The sequence below is a fragment of the Lepidothrix coronata genome, unplaced genomic scaffold (genome assembly GCF_001604755.1).
Source record: "Lepidothrix coronata isolate B3197 unplaced genomic scaffold, Lepidothrix_coronata-1.0 Scaffold54, whole genome shotgun sequence".
Taxonomy (NCBI): domain Eukaryota; kingdom Metazoa; phylum Chordata; class Aves; order Passeriformes; family Pipridae; genus Lepidothrix; species Lepidothrix coronata.
Genome location: NW_016690234.1, coordinates 4745206 through 4765484, shown reverse-complemented (window position 1 = coordinate 4765484; position 20279 = coordinate 4745206). Strand labels below are relative to the sequence as shown.

General features: G+C 37.0%; 1 long non-coding RNA gene across 2 annotated transcripts; it reads left to right on the top strand.

Annotated features, from left to right (window-relative positions):
- Positions 1–963: 963 nt before the first annotated feature.
- Positions 964–18845, top strand: LOC108497968. 2 transcript variants are annotated; one of them, XR_001875026.1, is made up of 4 exons: positions 964–1093; positions 2383–2477; positions 11419–11505; positions 18632–18845. It is a non-coding gene; the product is annotated as an uncharacterized LOC108497968 (long non-coding RNA). The 2 variants fall into 2 exon arrangements; XR_001875025.1 differs by having other exon boundaries at positions 1005–1055.
- Positions 18846–20279: the final 1434 nt, after the last annotated feature.

Sequence of the window (20279 nt, the reverse complement as noted above, 5' to 3'; positions counted from 1 at the left end):
CTTAATATTGTGAGTTTATGTTTTTCTTATTTGTTCAGAACTATTTGTACTTGGATTATTAATCTATAACTAAATGTTACCCTCTGTGTTCATCCTGCTGACGATAACTGGAATCAGACCAAAGCTGTTTTCCTTAAAATTGTGCAAAGCATGTTTATTGGCAGTTTCTTCTTCACTTATGATCTTTTAGGAATCACGTCAGAAGGGGGAAATATTAGCTCAGAGCAGTATTAGTACCTATTAGTTCTACCTTTTTGCAACCAGAAACTTTGGATATTCTGCCTAAACAAAGCCTTAATGGGAATGTTGTCTGTCTCTCTCAACAACAATGATTCAAGCAGAGAATCTGTACTGTCACTTGAACAATTATGGCACTTGAAATGAGCTATGGCCAGTCATTGTCTGAAATCACTGTGTAAATATCATCAAACATTTGTAAGGAAATATCTTGTATCACAAGTGATATGGTTTGAAGCTGGCTCCCTGCCAAGTCTCCAAACCTTACCACCAGAAGTCCCCCCCCCCTCCAAACCTCAGGGAGAAGAGGGAGAAAAAAACTAAGAAAAACCCGAAACGAGAGAGAGACAACCAAAGTGAGATATATAAATATATTTACACTTACATACAATTAAAATATACAATTTCGGAAGGGAAAGGGAAGGGAGAAGGGAAAAAAGGGAACAAAACTAAAATAAAATATATAGATATCCCAATTAGTAACCCAATATCTAACAACTAAAAGAGTTAGCAAAGAAAATAGCTCACTACTCTCCTGGGACAACTGAGAGTTGCTCCGGAACGATTGCCGGCACCCTCTGTCTCCCAGGGTCGGCAAGGCCTAACCAGGCCTCGCTCCCCAACACTGCAGACTCAACAGCAGGGAACCTGCACCTCCAAGCCGCCGGAAGGAAAGAGAGCGAAGGCCTCTCCTCCTCTCTTCTTATAATCTGGTTTATGTAAAAATCGTAGGGAATACTGGGTAAATCTGGACCCTTCCTTGGTTACAAACTGGTCACCAAGGAAGGCCTAGGCCAAACCACCACAACAAGGAACTGGTGAGGAAATGAACCCAAAGGCACTGTGCCATCTCCAGGTTGTCTCCACCTTTCCCTCCTCCAGGGTTCCTCAGAGAGGGCACAAAATCTGGAGCACTTTGCCTTTCCTTGGACTGTCTGTGCCGCTGGCTGTAGGGATGGAAGTCCTTCTGCCAGTGAGAGCTTCCAAGCCTCCCTCAGAGTCATTGCTAGAGTCTTGAACTGTGCACAGGCAGGATCACACGTTTGATCCGCTTGAGTTGTACAAAAGATTCCAGGCTTAGGAGTTGTTCGAAAGTTTGTACCTAAAAACAAACAAACCAAGCATGATGCCAGAAGAAAACTTTTGTTTGGGTTAAGACTTCAGTTTTAGATGCTGTCTGCTGTTCTGAAAGGTTGAACAAATGAAAGTTAAAAAAAAAATCTTATCATTGGTAGATTGAGTTCCTTATCAGCCTCATGGCATGAGGGCTACACAGCTTCTCTGCTGGTACTGTCACTGCAATGTGTGCCATTGTTAAAAGCAGCCTTAAATAAAGGGGTTATAAGATGGATATTTACGTAGAGGTAGAGATCTATATGATAAAATTATGAGATCCTTAATGAGCATGTAACAGTTTGATGTTAGTCATATAGTGTGTTTTCCTTTTCTTTTTCACTACAATAGCGTGTGACGGATGGTATAAAACAGAGCGCCTCAGCTTCCTAAAAAAATTAATCCAGTTTTGAACATCTAGAAGCACAGATTGCTGAAAAAAATAGAGGCTGTGTGCAGAGTTTTCAAACAAATAGAGGGTGGCACACACTCCTGTAAGTCTGCTTCATTGGCTCAAAGTGTGTCACGTTATTGGTAAACCTTTCAGCTCAGGCAAAATTTCTCCTGCCATTAGAGTTTTTCTGAGTAATCTGTATTATCTAATCTTTAAAGGCTCTCCACTGACTTGAAGGAGAGTGAGGAACTTCTGATGCTATGGTTCAGATATCCATCTTAGACATTCAATGTAAATAAGCATTAATCCGTGATAGTGTAAGTGTTGGAGGTTCTTTATGGGTGGAAATTTTTCATACTCTTTTTCCTTTGTCACTGTGAAAGAGTATGGACAAATCTGTTTGGATAAATTTTCCTGTCGTATTTATCTTGAAGTAATCAATCTTAAAAACATGTTCCTACTCACATCCTATCACAAATTTGAGGGAAATTGAAAAAAAATTACTTGCTCGCATTAAAGTTAATGCAGTTGGAGACTTTCATCATAGATTCTAAGTTATCAAGAAAATAGTTTGAAGTGTAAAGAGAGTTTGATGACTTTATCAAAATCTTCCTAATCATAACTGGCATCTTTTAAAGGGCGGATTCCTGCTAAGTGGTCTGTATAGCACCACTGATGTGCAAAAGAACAAGAAGTAAAAATGCCAGAGTTCCTCCTCCTCTCATTTTTCGTGGTAAGTGGTCACTCTTTCGTATTTGCATAATGTATAAGTTTGGTTCTGAAACTCATTGAAGACAGATCAGCATTTTTTAAGAACCCTGTATTTGATGTCTGGCAAAATGTACATTTAAACTAACATTCACCAGTGTGTACATACTGGGTCAAATCCCTTTGTCTTACAAAATATGATTTAAATAGTAATTTTTATTTCAGTAACACAATAAAAAATTACTCCAAAAATGTTGGGGATGGGGTGGGGGAACAACTGTGTGAAAAGAAATTAAGTTTTATGTGCTACTTTAGATGAAGTTTTATTTAATACTTTTTATTGTAAACTTTTCAATTCAAGTCTGCAAATTGCATCAACCATCAAACAGGGTCTTAAACAGAAACTCTCTCATGATTAATAGCTATTTTAGATCAACTTTTGACAGATTTATAAATTAATTACATGCATAAATAAGTGGGAGAGAAGGCACAAAAGCAAGATGGCTATGTTATATTGTGATTATATATTTATGCTGACCTGGACCAAGCAAACTTCCATGTACTTACAATTCTAGTAACTATTTGGTTCTGTTTTTAAAGCAAATGCAGCATAATTGCACTAGAATAAACACAGCCGATTTGAGCTACATAAATATAATTCAGATCATTGCTCATTATGTGATAATGCAACAAATGGCGTGAAGATGTATCAATATGTGTCAAAAATATTACAAAAAACTTATTTTTGCAAACAGAAATAGGTGCCTTAAATCATGCTGAAAATAGGACTTCACAAACCTTTTTAGTTCATTTAGTTTCCCTGAAAGGGTTAATTTCTAATTGTTTTATTAGCAATGCAACAAGCTAATAAAAATGGAAGCTTGTACTGCTTCGTAGCCGAGGCCTTCATAACGTGCTCAGAGCCCTTTAGTTCTGCTCTTGTTTCTGTGTAAGAATCAATACCACAGGCAGCAATTATGTGGTGTTGTTTTTTGGCTAAAATTCCCACACATCTGGGATAAACAGATATTCTATTCGAACTTCCTCTGTTAACTCCACCAGTTTCCATGGAATGACTCTCTATATGCTTGTTAAGTAAATGATTGTTATAAGACTATGGAGACATGGTCGATCAAATTAACCCCTTTTGTCCAGCCTCCAAAATGGTTCCCTTCATTTGCCTAAATTCAGCTGCTTTGGGGAATTTTTTCAAGCTTGAAGGACTCTCTGGATTCATCACATTAGCAAACTGTAACCTGAGAAGAGGGTCTTTGGAGCAGCAGGACTTCTTTGGCCCCCAATTGTTTTGCTAATCAAGATTATTGCCACTATTGAGATGTGGAAAGATAGCCTAGCTGACAAAATTTGTCAGCTTCCCATGAAATAGTTCTGTCAGTTTAGTCAGGGTGCCGGCTAATATTAACATATAAATGAAGTCTCTCCCCCTCACCCCTTAATAGATGCAGAGAAAATATAAACACACACACAAAAAACCCCTCTGTGCTTAAATCAAACAAGCTTCTTTTCTCAGCTCTAGCCCATGTCCCTGGAAATCCTGTGAGTAGTGGAGCTAAAGGGAGGGGGGAGGGAAGTAGAATTTGCACAAAACTACTTTTAAGCCATAAAGCAGCAAAGCCCCACTCCCTGCTGATAGCAACAGGAGATTGATTACGCCTGCAAAAGTACAAATGGTTGCCTGAATGCAAGTGGCAGACCTCCAAAGCAGTATGCTCTATGTGCTGGTTTTACATTTTACAGCAGAGGACTTGGATACAAAGTGGAAAAGTGGAACAGGGGGTATGAAAGAGTTATCTTTGCCCGGAGGTCAAACCCATGAGAGCAGTCCCTGCTGGTCTCAGAGCCGGGCCCAGGGGGATGGCGGGGGCAGCCCTGGCTCGGCGCTGCCATCGGCCCCACGGGCACCCGCAAACTCAATCCTTCAGCACCTGTTTTCTGCCTTTCACTCTGTTTTCTCATAATCAGAATACATATCGCATTTTTCAGCTGACCTACAAGGTGATATAACCTAATGCTCTTTCACCCACTTGCACAAATTTTGCGTTACTTTGTCGAAAGCAAATGTCTTGCATCATTCTGGCGGCAACTCTTTCAAATCCCAGCTGTACCAGATCATAAAGAAGTAATTCAAACTTGCACTCATTTTAACTGTAAGTGGATCTACTGAAAGTTCTCTTCATCCTTTATCCTGATTTAAATATAAATAAATAAATATCTCGTGATATTTGTAATCTGCAAGTCGGCAATATTGGCCTTTTGGTACTAAATTAGCCCTTGAATGGCAACTGTGCAGCAGCTTTGTGTAGTTAGTGTACGCATCGGAGATGACTCTTCTAGCAAGTTCAATAGGCTTTGCAAAGCATAGCTTTAAATAGAAGAAATCCTTCAATCATGATTTGTTCTTGCTTTATGAGAAACAATCAGATTATTCCTTTGTGCTGAACTGTGACAATACTCTAAAGCATGAATGAAAACTAGAATATATGTTCCTTCAGTGGATTACATCAGCCTTCTTGATCATTAGGCTAACATGAAAAATAGATTTAATGTCTAAAATATCTGTCACTGAAGAGAATATTAAGAAAATTACTTGGGAGCAGTTCGTGGGAACTTCAGAGGTAATGAGTTAATGACAAAGCACAGTATTTGTTAAGAAGTTCAAAGCAGATCATTCCTAAAGAGTTCTAGGTGAGTAGCTAAGCTTCCTATTTCATAATTTCTGAAGTTGTCATACAGACTTGATTTCAACTTCTCCAAAAATGTTGTGTAAAATATTGCATTGTTTGACCAGAATGTGGAGCTGAAGAAGCATAATCCAACAGTGTCATTGGTACCTATTGCCCCGAGTTTAAAGGGGCTTGCAGTGTTCATGCTCCTACCTTTGATCTGAACTTTCTCAACTGAGAAAAATAACTGGGAGCCACAATATTAAGCATTGTTTGCAATAGGACAGAGTTAATAAAAATTCAGATCTCAGAATCAATGTGAATTTCCTGGATTTCGGTGGTAGCTCAGTGAAGGTTGATTCCATTGAATCCTGCTACCTCCTGTACTCTGACCCCTCTCCTGAAGGGTAGGAGACGGGAGAAGGCTGAGGAATATCTTACTTATTACCCAACATGCAGTGTGTTGATGTTTTTGTACAAATGAATGAGTCTTTGCCCCAGGGAGTTCACAATCTGTTATAGCTTTTGGTTATCTGTTACAGTATCAGTTCATCAAAACATATATATTTTAACTTTAGGTTCATTCAGCTTTAGACCCTCTCACAGTCTGGCTTCTGTTACAAGCATCAAGTCCAAAACTTTATATCCACCTTTAAATAGTTAAAAGAGTAATATTGACCAAAACTCAGTCTTCTGCTAAACAGCTGTCTTTCAGGCCAGTGCCATCCAAAACTCATGTAAAGTTTCCAGGAGTCAGCAAGACACACTTGACCATGTGCATTGAAACCTCAGTTTACTCTGCATGGCTTTTGCTCACGTTTGTTGCTGGTCACACTCCTTCATTTTGCACCTGCAGGACTTGTCAGGTATATAGTGCCACTAAGAAAAAGAAGTCCTGCCCAAAGGCAAGGGTGTGGAGTTTTCCTCCACTGTGGCAACTGCCCAGCTTGCAGACTTGCCTTGGAAGGGGAGCAGAGTGGTGCTTATAATGGAGCCCTTCATACCTCGGAGAGAACAGCTGCCTCACACTCCAGTGCACACAAACAAAACACCTGCTCAAACCAGAAAAAGCAGTAAGCAATGAGACTGGCTATGTGATGGATGTTGTTTAGACTTTCTCTTTTATCTTTTTTCAAATGTTATAACATGTTTTTTCAGCATTTTCAACGTTTTGAAAAATTGTGCGGTTTTGTTTGTAGAAACATTTTTTCTTCTCTTTTTGAGGAATATTAAAAAACACTGCCAATATTTTGCTTTTCATCATTAGTAAAGATAAACCTCCATAAGGTTGGTTTGGGTAAGCATCCTGCAGGTTTGGCTACCCAGCTTTTAGCCTTACTTCAAACTGTATCACATTAACTTGAATACAAGCAGCCCTTCATTCTTGCCTATCCTTTTACAAGATATTGGACAGATACTGAGTTTTGCCTAATGTGGTGTTTTTCTCTTGTATGTTTGTAGATATGAGGATGTATTTCTTGCACACAGTAACATAGAGTTTCATCTATCCTATTGAAGGGGCTTTTAGTGAAACTCCAAGGGTGCATCAAGGATCTTTGTAAGCAAAATGGCATTTTGACATTTTAATTTTAAGACATACTTTTCAGTGTATCAGGCTGGGAGACAGAAATGACTCTTCAGGAATGGTGGAGAGATAAGTAATTCTACTGAAAATTATTATATGACACTGATTAAATGATGATGAGCTTATATCATAGTATCACCAATAACATACTGTAACTCCTCACTTGTGTGTTCTGTTTCACACAGATTCATCCTTGTTTCTGATAGATTTCCAGCATTTTCAGCTGAAATGCCCATCAGGGCAGGGAAGCTCTCCATAATGGCTGTTGTCATATGGCAGCTGTTATCATTTGGACTTTGTTATACAAATTTATCATCTCCACCATTCATAATAAGCCTGACTGATACCATAAAACCCTATACTGCCACCAACAATAATTGTCATTCTATTTGGAAGTCACAGAAGAGAGATTAAGGACTTAATGTTTAAATTTTAAATGAAATATTCTCTCACCATTATGGGTGGTCTCCTTCCCAAACCTTGTTAGGACGGTATAGTAACTCTACCCAGTGCTATTGCCTGAACTAAGTATTTTAAAAAAAAAAATTGTCTTCAGCTCTGTCAGCCTTTAAATGTTCTAAGTTGAATATGCACATAGAGTGTATACATCAATCAAAATAAGTTTCGACTTCCCTTTTTTATTTTTAGCCTTGTCCTGAATTTTATTGGACTGACTAACTCTAAATAATAAGCATAACTATTTTATTTAACCAAGGGAAACGAGTGGGAACAAGTTCCAACTGACAATGGCTCTCTGCTGGAACCCAGAGAAGCAAATGCAAGCAATGCAGTAAGGAAGATCAAACTTGTTACACTGCTGATATTCTAAGAGTTTGAACTCAGACTCCCTGCTGACCTCAATTTTACAATGATAATCATTTCCTAAAATGTCTTCATTTTGTAAATGAAGCTGTACCTCCCTCTGAAGCAGGGGTTTGCAAAGATTAAATCATTTACATTTCAAAGTGTTCATTTTTTTGCCAGTGTGAGAAATACTCAAGCAGGAAAATGAGTGCTCCTTTTAATTTTTGAAAGCTGGGAGAGCATTCATAGTGAAAATAATCACAGCCTATTACAGCAGCCTTGCTTGCCCATTCCCACTTCAAAAGGATGAGCCTATCTTTTCCCCGCCCAGCAGTGAATGACCACTTAAATGAGTGATGGCTTATTAATACTATGACTCAGCCTCTTCTCGATAAGGAGAACAATAAGGGGTCAAAGCTTGAGCATCCCTTACAGGAATTAATGAGAACATGTTGCTGGTAATTTGGTCTTTTGGAGATTACATTTAAATTAAAAGGTTCTTGTGTCAGGCTTAATGGTGAGACCAATGTTGTCACTATTTGAAATCCAGAGGCCGCATTTTTGTCCTTTCCACCTGTATAATTTCACTGACTTTATTAAGGTTGCCTTGGGGGTTGGACACCATTTAAAGAAAAAAAAAAATCAGAGAAACTGACAAAAGGAAGTTCTCAAAAAGTAACCCTAAAAAATTGGTCATATTTATTTGGGCACAGCGTTGTTTTCAGAGCCAGGACGTGTTATTACAAAAACAATGAAATGCACATAGTTAAGATATGTTGCATTAACATTTCTTCATAAGACCTGGAACTGATTCATTTCCAAAGAATGAAGCTATGTGAACAATAATTTACCAGGCAGAGGTGTTTGTGTAGTTGGGGGGGGTGGGGGGAGCTTTTCTTTGGTTCTTCATCCTTCTTTCCATTAAAGACTTAGCACCTGGGATGTCTGGTTTTATCCTTAACTTTTTTTTTTTTACATTTTATTATTGATGTTGAAATTGTTGTTTATGCTTTGAAACAAGAAACACAATGGTGGGATCAAAGTTGTTTAAAGGAGTTAACATTACTTATATTGTTGTGTATGTTATTAACTACAGCAGAGAAATTCAACCCACAGCTTTTTTATTATCTTTTTCTTGTAGTTGTGAAAATACTGCATGTAGCATCTTTTCTGACCTGAAACCAATGAAAAGATGTTCTAGGTAGGATTACAAATATAAACCAGTGTTCATTCTGCTAGCTAGTGCATGGTGCATTGCATCTTCAAGGCATTTTTAAAAATGTGAATTGACTATTTATAAACATTTCAGTCATAATCCTGAGGGAAAGTATAGGTAGTACAATTCAGCTATTTTCTCGTTGTGCAGTGGCAATAAAAAATGTAGAAAAATGTGCTGTATTATTATAAAAATAGGTAAAGCATAAACATTTGAATTTTTATGGTCTTGATATGTTATTTCCTATGTATCTAGAAGTAATATAATAATTTTCTTTTTTTTTTTTATCTTCTGCTAAGATGATGTTACTAAATTTGTTGGAGAACTCCTACAAATCTTGAAAGATCTAAAACCGATACTGTGCCCTAAGAAAAGCAAATATGATTGTGCTGAGATTAGTTGAAAAACTTACAAAAAATTAATAGAAGAGTATTCATATAGAACACCAAGCCACAGAAAAGATTCTCTATTCCAATGTAAAAAATATTTAGATTTGCACTGGAAAATGGAAAAACGGGTTCCAGCACAAGCATACAAAATACTGAATAATGTCCTAATGAACCCTCCTTATTAGGCATTAGCTCAGCCTTTGTGTGATTCTTGGGGAAATAAAATGTCATTTTGACCAATAGTGTCATGAAATTAAGAATTCAGAAGGTGCAGGGAGGCTAAGTATGTATGGTATTATGATGGCAAGAGACATTGAATTGTTTAAATCCTTCACTTGTCTGTAAAGATGCCTAAAAACTTATTAGCTGAGAAAGTATTAGTTAAAAAAGCACTAGTTGAGTGCTTACAAAAACTATGAAACTTGCTTTTCATAGGACCTCTAAGCCTTCTAGGTTTTATGGAGTTAGAAGTCTTCCAGATCCTTTATCAGGATCCTTGCTGGGGCCCCAGTGATGGTTTTGGTCCTTTATTTAGTCAGTTAACCATTGATTACTCTGTGCCTACTCATGATGCAATAGGCTTGTACATATTGCTCTTGCCAGGGGCAATGAAAGCTTGTACCATTTGGAAGTATAAAATATGACTACTCCATAATCAGGAGAATATTTCATGACTTGGAGTCTTAAGCAGCCCCTCTTTGCTATGCAATAACTTTTTAAAAGAATGTGAGCCAGAGCAATGAGGAAGAGTTGTAAAAAGAGGGGACGACTGGGGAGTCCCGTTTAGTTGGTGCCAAGGAGAGGGGCTGGCAGCCCCCAGCACTGGGCACTGGGAAGATGGAGCTGCCTGGAACTGCTGCCAGCCAGAGCCTCCCTGGGGGGTGGCTGGCTTGATGCAGAGGACTCTTGTTTTGTGGCTACTGACTGACTTATTGTTCCTGAGAAAAGTGGCAACAAGCCAAGTAAAAGCCCTTTTTGTCCTTTACTCCCAACAGGGGACTTGGTAGTGGTTTGTCATGTGCCTGGGCATAATCCAGGCAAAGTCCCCATATGCAATTAAAATAGATTTTGCTACTGTATGTGTTTCTTAGGAAGTGGTACTCCAAGTTACGGGTACTGCTCATTCTTTTATTTAATGTTTTTGTCTGATTTCAATGCTTAATTTTCTTGGGGATTGTTTTTGTCTTTTAATCAATACTCATTTCTCAATATCAGCACTCTTTTAAATAATTCTGATGGAGTATACATTATATAAAAAGAGATATAATTTATAAATAGTGATGTCTATGAGTAGCCATCTCTCCTTAATGTAAATTCCAATATATGTCATGATCAGAAATCTCCAGCGAATAGGTTTACCATTTAATAAAAGTATTAGCAGCACATACTTAAATCTCACAGATAAATTATATCCCTTTTGAACTGTCATCACAGTAGTTTGTCATTATTGTTCTTTATGCCCTTGTAGCCTTTGTTAGACTTATATTTGTAATTTTTAAAGTTATTATTATCATTTTCTAAGGTACTTGAATGTAGTAGGCCTAGTGGTACCAGAAAATCAATCTTAGCTGTTAATCTGTAGCTGATGTAAGGTTTTGTGCTGTTTTCCACAGTTTGAATATTGTGTAAGAAGGCTATAGTGGGATATAGATATCTTAGATGATCATGATAGATATATATGGCAGACAGAGTCTCACAATTATTCATGCTGAGTAGTGGTTCTCCAGTAGATTATTTCTGTTAAATCCAGTGGAACATTACAAGAAGGCAGAGGCTGTGCAGTGCAATTTAACAGATAATTTGTTTTAGCTGCCTTTTCTTGCAACAAATCTATGTTTTGTAGTGCAATATTAAGAAACATTTGAGAAAAAAATGTCTTCTGTCAGAAAATATCATCTTGTTAAAAACAGAAAGGTTCATACAATGCTTTTAGGTTCCTGGAAAAAATATAATTGCATCCAGATTACAGTGCTTGGTCTAAGAGAGTTGCCTCTGTAATAGAATACACAATGTTGGGATTATCCCCTCTTATGTTAAAGCACGTTTCGCTGCTGTAAATATTTCTACAATATTGTAGAAATATTTCTGCAATAATTCTATGTTATCTCTGCATAATTGTAGAAACTCTATATTAAAAAGTTAATAGAAGTTGAGGAAATTGATACAGAACATATCTAGAAGGTGGTTAGACTGTTCACCCAGAATCTGCAAGTGGGGAGGGTATTGCCACATCCATGTGATTGCTTTTTCATTAAAACTTTAAACCATTCCCTTTTACTCTTGTACAGGTATATGGACAGAACTGGTGGAATGTGAGACTCAGGGGATAAGAAAGATGTGGCACTCGATTCTGCTTTTTAAAGAGTATCCTAATTGTAAGTATCTTCAAGAGTTGTTTATTTCTTATAATTTTAACAGCCCTACCTTGCTGTGTAATACCATTAATATGTACCTAGTGCAAGGTATTGCAAGAAGTATTCCTTTTTCTGAAGGGGGAACCTTATCCTGATTGCTTAACAGAACACTTTCATTAATGAAATGGTGCTGCTTATCACAAAATCAACTTTGTTCATGTTTGCATTATTGTAGCTTCAAAATGCTCCCTCTTTATCCGTGGTTCTTTCCTGATGATATTGGAAGTAGCATGGTTCCCAAAAAGATGTTTTAGCATTTCTCTTCTGAGTAACTATGAAACACTGAAGTACTTTCTATTGATTTAGATTTTGTATCTCATAGGTCCTGTTCCCTCAACTGAAATATTTAACAGGGGAGTGTCTGGGAGTGGTTTATTAATGAAATGTATATAGTCTAGAATGTAGTGCACTGTTGACAGATTCAGTAGGAGTCCCCATCTGACCAGTAAAGACTGGCAGTGTAAAGCACTCTGAGGGCAAGGCCAAGCACAAAGCAGAATAATTTAGGCCCATTTGCCTATGTAAAATTCCTGCATAACTGATTATATTTCCCTTCATGCAAGGAGAAATGCAACATACTCTCAGCTGTCATCTGCTAGGGAACCATCTTCTGGAACACACAGCCAGTTTGATTGTGGGACACTTAGTCCAGGTGGAATTTCTCCAACTTGCTGGAGTTAAATTGTTGCCAGGATTGTGTCCTGCAAATAAATAGAGGAAAGAGATAGTCCTGCTGGAGACCTGATTCTCAAAAAAAAAAAAAAAAAATTTTAAACAAATGGCATTTCTGAGAAATTAAGTAAAATGTTTCAAGATAAAAGAATGTTTGAGAAATTGAGTAAAATGTTTCAAGATAAAAGAATGTTAAATATAGCTAGAAATAAGAGAGCCATATGTTGAAAGCATATCAGCTTTGAAACCATGCACTTAACCCTGGGACTCAACAAGATCTCACATTTTAAATAAAAAATTTAACTTCCTGAAAAGATAAAGTTCATTCATCTTGAGGGTAGCCTAGAAAAAAAATAGGGAAATGTAATCCGTGGAGAAACCCTTCACTTAGATAAGCATCTTTGACATTAGGAAAAAAAGAATATAATGTGTAAAAATAAGATGGGTTGTATCCATTCTTAAAGAGCTCTGTTGTTACATTTGTACATCAAAGTAGGATTAGGGTTATTTTCTGAGTGGTTTTTTTGGCTAACAAGTACATTATCTTACAAAACCATTGCCAGAAACATAAAATCTTTGTTCAATGGGAAAGAAATGCACCATTTTAGCACTCCTATTTGAAACATTATACAGAGTGCAGGCTGTTCTAAGTTCAATGCAAGTGTTACATAAATATACCCATTAGAAATTTGGTCCTCTAGAAGGAGTTTATTTGGATGCTTCTAAATAATACTGATAAATGTCAACATTTGAGCATAAGACAGTATGCACAGTTTGTCCAACCATCATCTATGTTCAATTGAATTGATTTTATTTCTTACACAAGCTGAGTTTTCATCCTGGAATAAGTTTTCCAGTAACAAAAGGGCAGATCAGGAAATGTGTAAAATGGATCAGTGCCCAAAAGACTAAGTTATACATCTATTCTTGGAAAAACATGAGGACATGATGTCTTAAAAAGAAAGGCATAAATTACAGAACATAAATTAATTTGAACTTGCATGTTGAGCCACATTGTCTCTAGAAATCCTCAGCATGTTACTGACTGTGACACGTAGGCTCTGCTTTGGAGGTCGTTACCTTAGACAGGGAGGGCCAGTGAGTGCCATTGGAATAGAGTGGCCAACTTCCCCAGGGATTTTACTGATTTTCATGGAGGACTCAATAGTCTCAGTGTGTTGGCACGAGAGGGTGTTCCGTCTTCATTGGAACTTTCTTTCATTCAAGAGGCATTCAAGTTCTTGCCATTTCGGACACGTTTGAAAACGCTTTCCAGGTAAAACTGTTGAGTTTACATTCCTTGTTTCAAAGAACCCACATGTTGTCTGTGCCTGCACAGGCTAGTCTGACACCCTTTTAGAAATCAGGTTTACCTTTTCCCTTTTGTACAGAACACTTCATAAGCCCCAGTAAAACTGCAGCCATGGTGGAGAAACAACACGTGGTGCCAGTGGTAACAGCCTCTGAGAAACAAGGAAAATTTAAGGAATTAAGAGTACAACAATCTCTGATAAAACCTGCCCGGTTATTTAGTATCATAAATGCATTTTGGAACAGTGTCATGTTCATTATATACATTAAAAGAAGCAAACACATATTTGATTGTCTCATTAAGAGCAAAAGTTATATTTTTCAATAATGTCCATGGCACTGGATCCAAACTGTTGGAGAATTGCTTGAATAAATGCACTGTGTTTTCATGATGTATGCTTTCTCTAGAAGTTACCCTACCTTCTGATGATTGAGTCTAACCCTCTTTAACTACTTTGACAAGATTATTGCCTGAAGTAACATTTTTAATTAGCATTCTTGTTTGTTTACGTCTAGAGATTGAGGGGGAAAATAACTAAAAGCTTTGGAACAGCTCTTGAGTCTGCACTTGCTCTAAGCTGGAAGAAAATAATTTTTAGTATATGTTTAAAATTATGTAACACATTTCAGATGTTGGTTCCGATTACTGTTAAAATGACATTCAAATCTGGGAGTGTTTCTCGCTGGTTTTGTCCTTTTAAAAATTTCCACTGTGCTTTTTTTCATCTTTAATTAAATTTCAATTCATTTTATAATAGCAATTAAAGTATTTACAGCAAGAAATTCTATCCATTTGCAAAACTGCAATAAATTGTAACATTTTCACAAACAAACAAACTTTGTATAAGGTTTGCAAAGTCTTTTTCCTGCATTTGTAAGGCATTGAAGGGTAGATCATCAGCTGGTATAAGTCACTGTCATTCACTGGAGTCAGAAGAGCAATTTTGATTTACAACAGTAGAATTTGGCCAATAATCTAATTAATATAATCAAAACCATGTACAGACACCAGAATAAACAATACCAAACAGTAAGGCAAGTAACCTATCTTACAGTGAAAATAAAATGAATGTCCCAGGCTTCTTAAATCACTGTTTCATTACATAGCTTTGCTTTCTATCATCTTTGATCTCCTTCATTTCATTAGAGCAAACTTCTCGTTAGAGGCATGAATGTCTTCCTATGAAATGGATCTCACTTTCAACACTGATATCTACTGACTTTTTCCAGTTTCAGCTTTAGTCTTTTTATACAGTACTTAAAAAAAGAAAAAAAAAAAGGCAAAAAACAAAACAAATTATTACATCATAAGTAGAGGAACATATGGCACATCCAAAAGTGAGTACACAATAAATATGTTTCTAATAAATACTTTGGTGCTGAGTAAATTACAGAAGAGAGCAGACAATAAACCACCATTCTACTATTTATGCCTTTTCTTAGCATGGTAGCAGTTATTAAATTAGTTTAATCGTAGCCAAGCAGTTGAGGTGCAGTAGCACTGCTTATTACACCAGCCATTATCATCTCACTGTTACCTTGGGCTTTCCTCATCTGTTTTGTATTCACTGTATTGCTCAGATTCATAGCTTGCAAGCTTTCTTATGTTATATAAAAAATGGGTATATTTGCATGTCACAACTGGGCCTTGATATATGATTATGGCCTTCAAGGTTTTTTCAAGAATATATACTGATTATAATAATTTCAGGGCAATGGAAAAAACTCATTTAGCCTCAGGATAGAACACTGTGTAAAAATTTTACCCTGTTCAGCTTGTATTGATTCACAGCTGCACAGAGAAAGAGAGAAAGCTTAGAAGAGCATGCCCACTACATACCAATTTTAGCAATGGTTGTACCCATAGTAAATTCTACAAAGTTAGGGCATTTTTTTCATTAAGTTATACCAGTTTAATTGTGGGTTTTGTGAATTCTGAGTATTGGGATGAATCAGGACATTTTCAGTGGGCTCCCTCACCTGTAATAAAAGTAATGGAAGACCTGCATTTTGAAAAACTCTGCATTTGGGAGCAGATTCTTATATCTGCAGGCTGGACAAGTGAGGCTTCTGCAAATACACTGTCCCATTACAGCTTTCTAATTAAAGATCAGTTGCAGGAAACGGTAAATTTAAAATAGTGGTGACAAATATTAAAAAATCCTGGGGAAAAAGGAGACCATTGAAGATAAGGAGGCAAATATCCCATTAGATGAAATAGAACTAAATGCTCTATGGTGACTCTAAAGCATTGTGCAAGTATTCACAGTGGGCTATATGAAAAAGATGAGTGTTCTAACATCAAGGGGTATGAATGACAAACAGATGCTAAACAGACAAATGAGCTATGGCTGAAGGAGGCCAGTGCTGTTGTATGCTGAGGGAAGAGAGAGGAGAGGAAGAGGTGGATAAAAAAAATATAGCCCCAGAGAAAGCTGAAAACCATGCTGAGAAGTAGTCTGGAGAAGATCACAGGAAACAGCTTATGGAATTAAAAACATTTGGGAAATTACAGCACTTAGGAGGAATTAAATATAAGAAAGTAATGGTCATCTATGAAAATAGAAACTTCAAAAAGGAAGGGACTGCAGCACAGAACCTGGAGGAGAAGAGCTAGAAAATGAGGAGATATGATCTCAGCATGAATAAAGAGACATGCTAAGGACCCCGTGCAACGTATCAGTCTCTAGGAAGACCTTTCATGAACAGTTAACAATAGACTTTGGCAAGAGAGAGCAAGGAAATGTCTGAGAGACAGGCGTATCTGACTGAAGTGATGGTCTTACATCAGTCCCATCATGACTGGGAAGAATGTGTATCAGATATAAATAGCATCTTAATTTATTTCAAGTGGTTATAACTTGCTTTTCACTGATACTCCTTATTGTTAATTTGTTAAAGATGCTGGAATATATAGATAAATATAAGCATAATTTACAAAGTAATGTAAATTTACATTGAAAGAGAAGTGCTAAAATTGTGCAAATGTATTTTTTATATTCCTGATGAATTAACCATATTGAAATTATTATTTTCAGACTCAATTCTCCCATTAAGCCAGTGGAAATATTTGTCCTGTATTCAGATTTAAGAAATGGACCCAAGCATAGATAAGAAAATGAGTTCATAATGAGAACAGATGCTACAGAGACAAAAGATATCTTTAAAAATCGTATATGGCTTAATCCCATGGCCATTTGCTGTGTGCATTTACAGTCTAGCTTTTAAAAGTATTTAACAGTTGTTCCTCTCAGCAGTGCAACATGTGTCTGATTTAGGAGCTGCATAGTCAGTGCTCACCTCCCTGCCTCTGTCGGCCAGGTAACTTTTCTGTGTGTTTGCCAGACCATTTCTGTACCAAAGATGGTATGAAGTTTCATGGGAGCCCAAGTTTCATCTCATTTCCTTTGTGCAAATAGTTCCGAGGTGCAGGCTGCAGGATTTGAGAATCTCATTGAACTGGACAGGAATCAGGCACCTCAGTACCTTTGTAGATCTTGGTCTAGCCTAGAGTTTCCTGAACAGGGCCTGGATCAGCTATTGCTTAATACAGTGCTTTTTACCACCATCAGTATGGTACCAGTTTTAAGTGCTTATTTATCTGAACAGAGCTTGCTTGTTAATTTGTTAAAAGTTTTGAGAGATATAATCCCAGAGCTGGTTAGGCTAATGTAGAGTAACTCAGCTACTACTCATTTTTCTTCTTTCAAAATTATCCAGAAGGTGGGAAAAGTAGTTTAAAATTACTTTAAGAATGGGTTCCAGATCCCTCATATGTTGGGCAAAAGGGATGAAGCCCACTGGGGAAAGGGGGGAGTGACCAGCTGTGTTTGGAGAATGCAAGTTTTTTCAAACTATGGGGATGATGGGGGAAAAATGCTTTAATTGCGGGTTCTGTGAATGATGATCCAAGTGTGCCTAAGAGCAGAACCTCAGATTCCTAGTGGAAAAAATTCTTGAGTATGTGTGTGTTTGATTTTCTACATGCCTCTGAGGTGATTGCCAAGAGAGAGCTTTTTACCTTTTAGTTTTGTACATCCTTGCCTGAGATTATGAATTGGTCATACCATAACAGCTTGTTTTAAAGTTACAAAGTCATCAAATGCTTCTGTAATCATAGTAATGGTCATATCTTTCAGTTGTATTGCAAAATGGCTGTGTAAACTGAGCATCTATGTAAAATACATGAATGAATTCAAGAAATTTAACAAACATCAGAGTAATGAGAAAATTTGGGGAAAAAATAGAAAATCACATGAGCTACTTAATTCTCATAAGCTCACATTTTAGAAAGTGAAGGTGTTGCAAGTTTGTCAGGGAGACTGTTACAGTGATTGATTTAAAGTTGACCCAGATACACTGCTGCACCAGTGAGCACAGTTTGGAAATGTGCATTAAATGCAGTTGATAGTGGAAATAGTAGGATCGGAATATGAAAGAGAGAAGAAACCAGAGTCAGAGGTTCCTCTAAATTCCATATGGCAGCAACAAGTGTGAGGCAAGCTAAGCTTACCTCACACAACAGAAGTCTCAAGTGTTGAATGCCAAGTTAGACCCCAAAAATAACATTTTTTTCCTCATTCACTTCAGCAGAAGTTTAGTAACTGTGCAGCTGGAGAGACAAGAGGAAATGAAACAGCAGCATTTCTCAGAAAATTTAAAGATAAGATGCATGCGTGCTAATCAGCCAGTGTTTATGTCCTCCTCCTTTGTTTTTCCCTGTCCACTTTCCCGAATTAGAAGGGTACCCTCAGGGTTCTGGCAGAAGGAGTATTCAAAAGAAAAGTACAGCTGCTTTCCTTAGAAGTTCAGCCAACTTTAGTGCAGCTAGAGCCCTTACAGAGTGGCATCTACCTATCCTGAGGAAGCTGAAGGTTGTTTTACTCCCAGAAGAACATGTTCTACCTTATGTTTCTTCAGTATTTTTCTTAATCCATTACTACTTGCAACTTTGCTTCTGGGTAATAAGAGCTCATTACAGTGCTCTTGCCTTGATGATTCAGAATCCTGAAATTAAAATAACTTGGGCTCTAGGATTTCCACCAGTTGTGCTGAGATTGTGGCTCTTTTCTCTTTCTTAACTAAAATACTCTACATGTTCCAGTTTCAGGTGACATGGAAGTCGTCTTGACCTAGAGCTCTAGAACTGTGAACAATCTTATCTCTACTTAACCTGCAAAACCATCAGATATTTCTGGGCAGAGAATACAAAGCTACATGGGCCAGCAACATGACAAATGGTATAATATGTTAATTAAATCAGCATAGTACAGTACCATTGTGTTCCTGGGTAGCCTTTTTCATTTTGAGCACCTCAACATGCACTCCAAATTTTTAAGCAACCTACAGCTTAACTCTGTAATGATAATATTAGAAGTATTGTTTTTACAAATTTTACAGGATGGTTCTCGTGTTCTGTACATTCACAGACTGTTAAGTACAAAACAGGTAAAGAATGAGGATTTCTAAGCCTTTTGAATTTAACTTGTTTTGAAACCGCATCTAGTTACGATATTTTTTTCTGTATGGATTTAATATTTTTTAAATACTCCATGGTAATGGGTTCTGTGCAGGTGATACAGTGATGTTTCTAAAAGTAATTGTAATTGTAATCCATTAAAGTCTAGCTAGTGCAATATCTATCTGGTAAAGTCTGGGATTCATGAGACTACAAAATAATTATTAAGATAATAGTGTAAAAAATGAGCAAAACCAAATTGTATAATATTAGCTTTGATAAATTTTGTTCCATAAAATTAATTTTTGAAGTAGACATTTAGTAGGTTGAGCATATGAGTATCTGCCCTACAAAAGTATATTTTCTCAAATTAAAAATATCTTTCTTACAGAATTGGCTACAAGTGCCTTTTCTTATCTCTTATGGTTTCCAGTACTATGTAAATTCATAGCTCAGAGGAATGGTGTAATCCCACATAATGAGTTGCATGATATACTGAGCCAGTGTTAATGTATCTTAGTTTGAGAGAGGATTTTATTACTTTTCCCAAATATTATTTTGTTTTTTCAGCATTATCATAAAACCTCATTCATATAACATTAAATATCTTCTTTAAAGCTTACAAAGGCACCAGAACTGAGGGGATATGGACACAATGCAATCCTTAACTCACCCCTATTGTGCAGGAACAGAACAGGAGCCTCAAAGCTGCTGGGGGTCTTACATATCTCATATGTGCTGGAACAATGAAACAAATTATGAACAGGGCTTAAGGCTCAACTCTGAATTCTTGCCTTTGTGAGTTTGTGTCTCATGCATGGAGAGCATTGATTTTGCAAGGTACTCTGAGATGTGGCCTGTCTGTCTGTGAATAGAACCAGATGGATTATTTTCTGAAGTTTGACATTCAGACAGGGATCTCTTCTTCTTTGGTCTGGCACTTTTATTAAGTCTACACAAGTAGGTTTTATGTATTAATTCATTAATTTCTGTAAAAATGTAATTGTACTGATAAAAGCATGAGTGTTAATCTCAGACACTGCAATGCTGTTCTGTTCTGCTTTAAAATATGCTAGGATAAAAAATGCAGTTATGTTAATGTGCAGAATCCAAACCCACCCAGCTTAGACTGTACTTAAGAAATTATTCTAAGGTCAAAGATGCATATTCAGAGTTACTTCACAGAGAACATCTCAAATGGTAGCTAGTTTTACAAAATGTTTCAAATTTGTTGAGTTGGTTGGCAAAAGAAATACGTGGCTGATATAATGACAATGTATGAGTGTTCACAGCC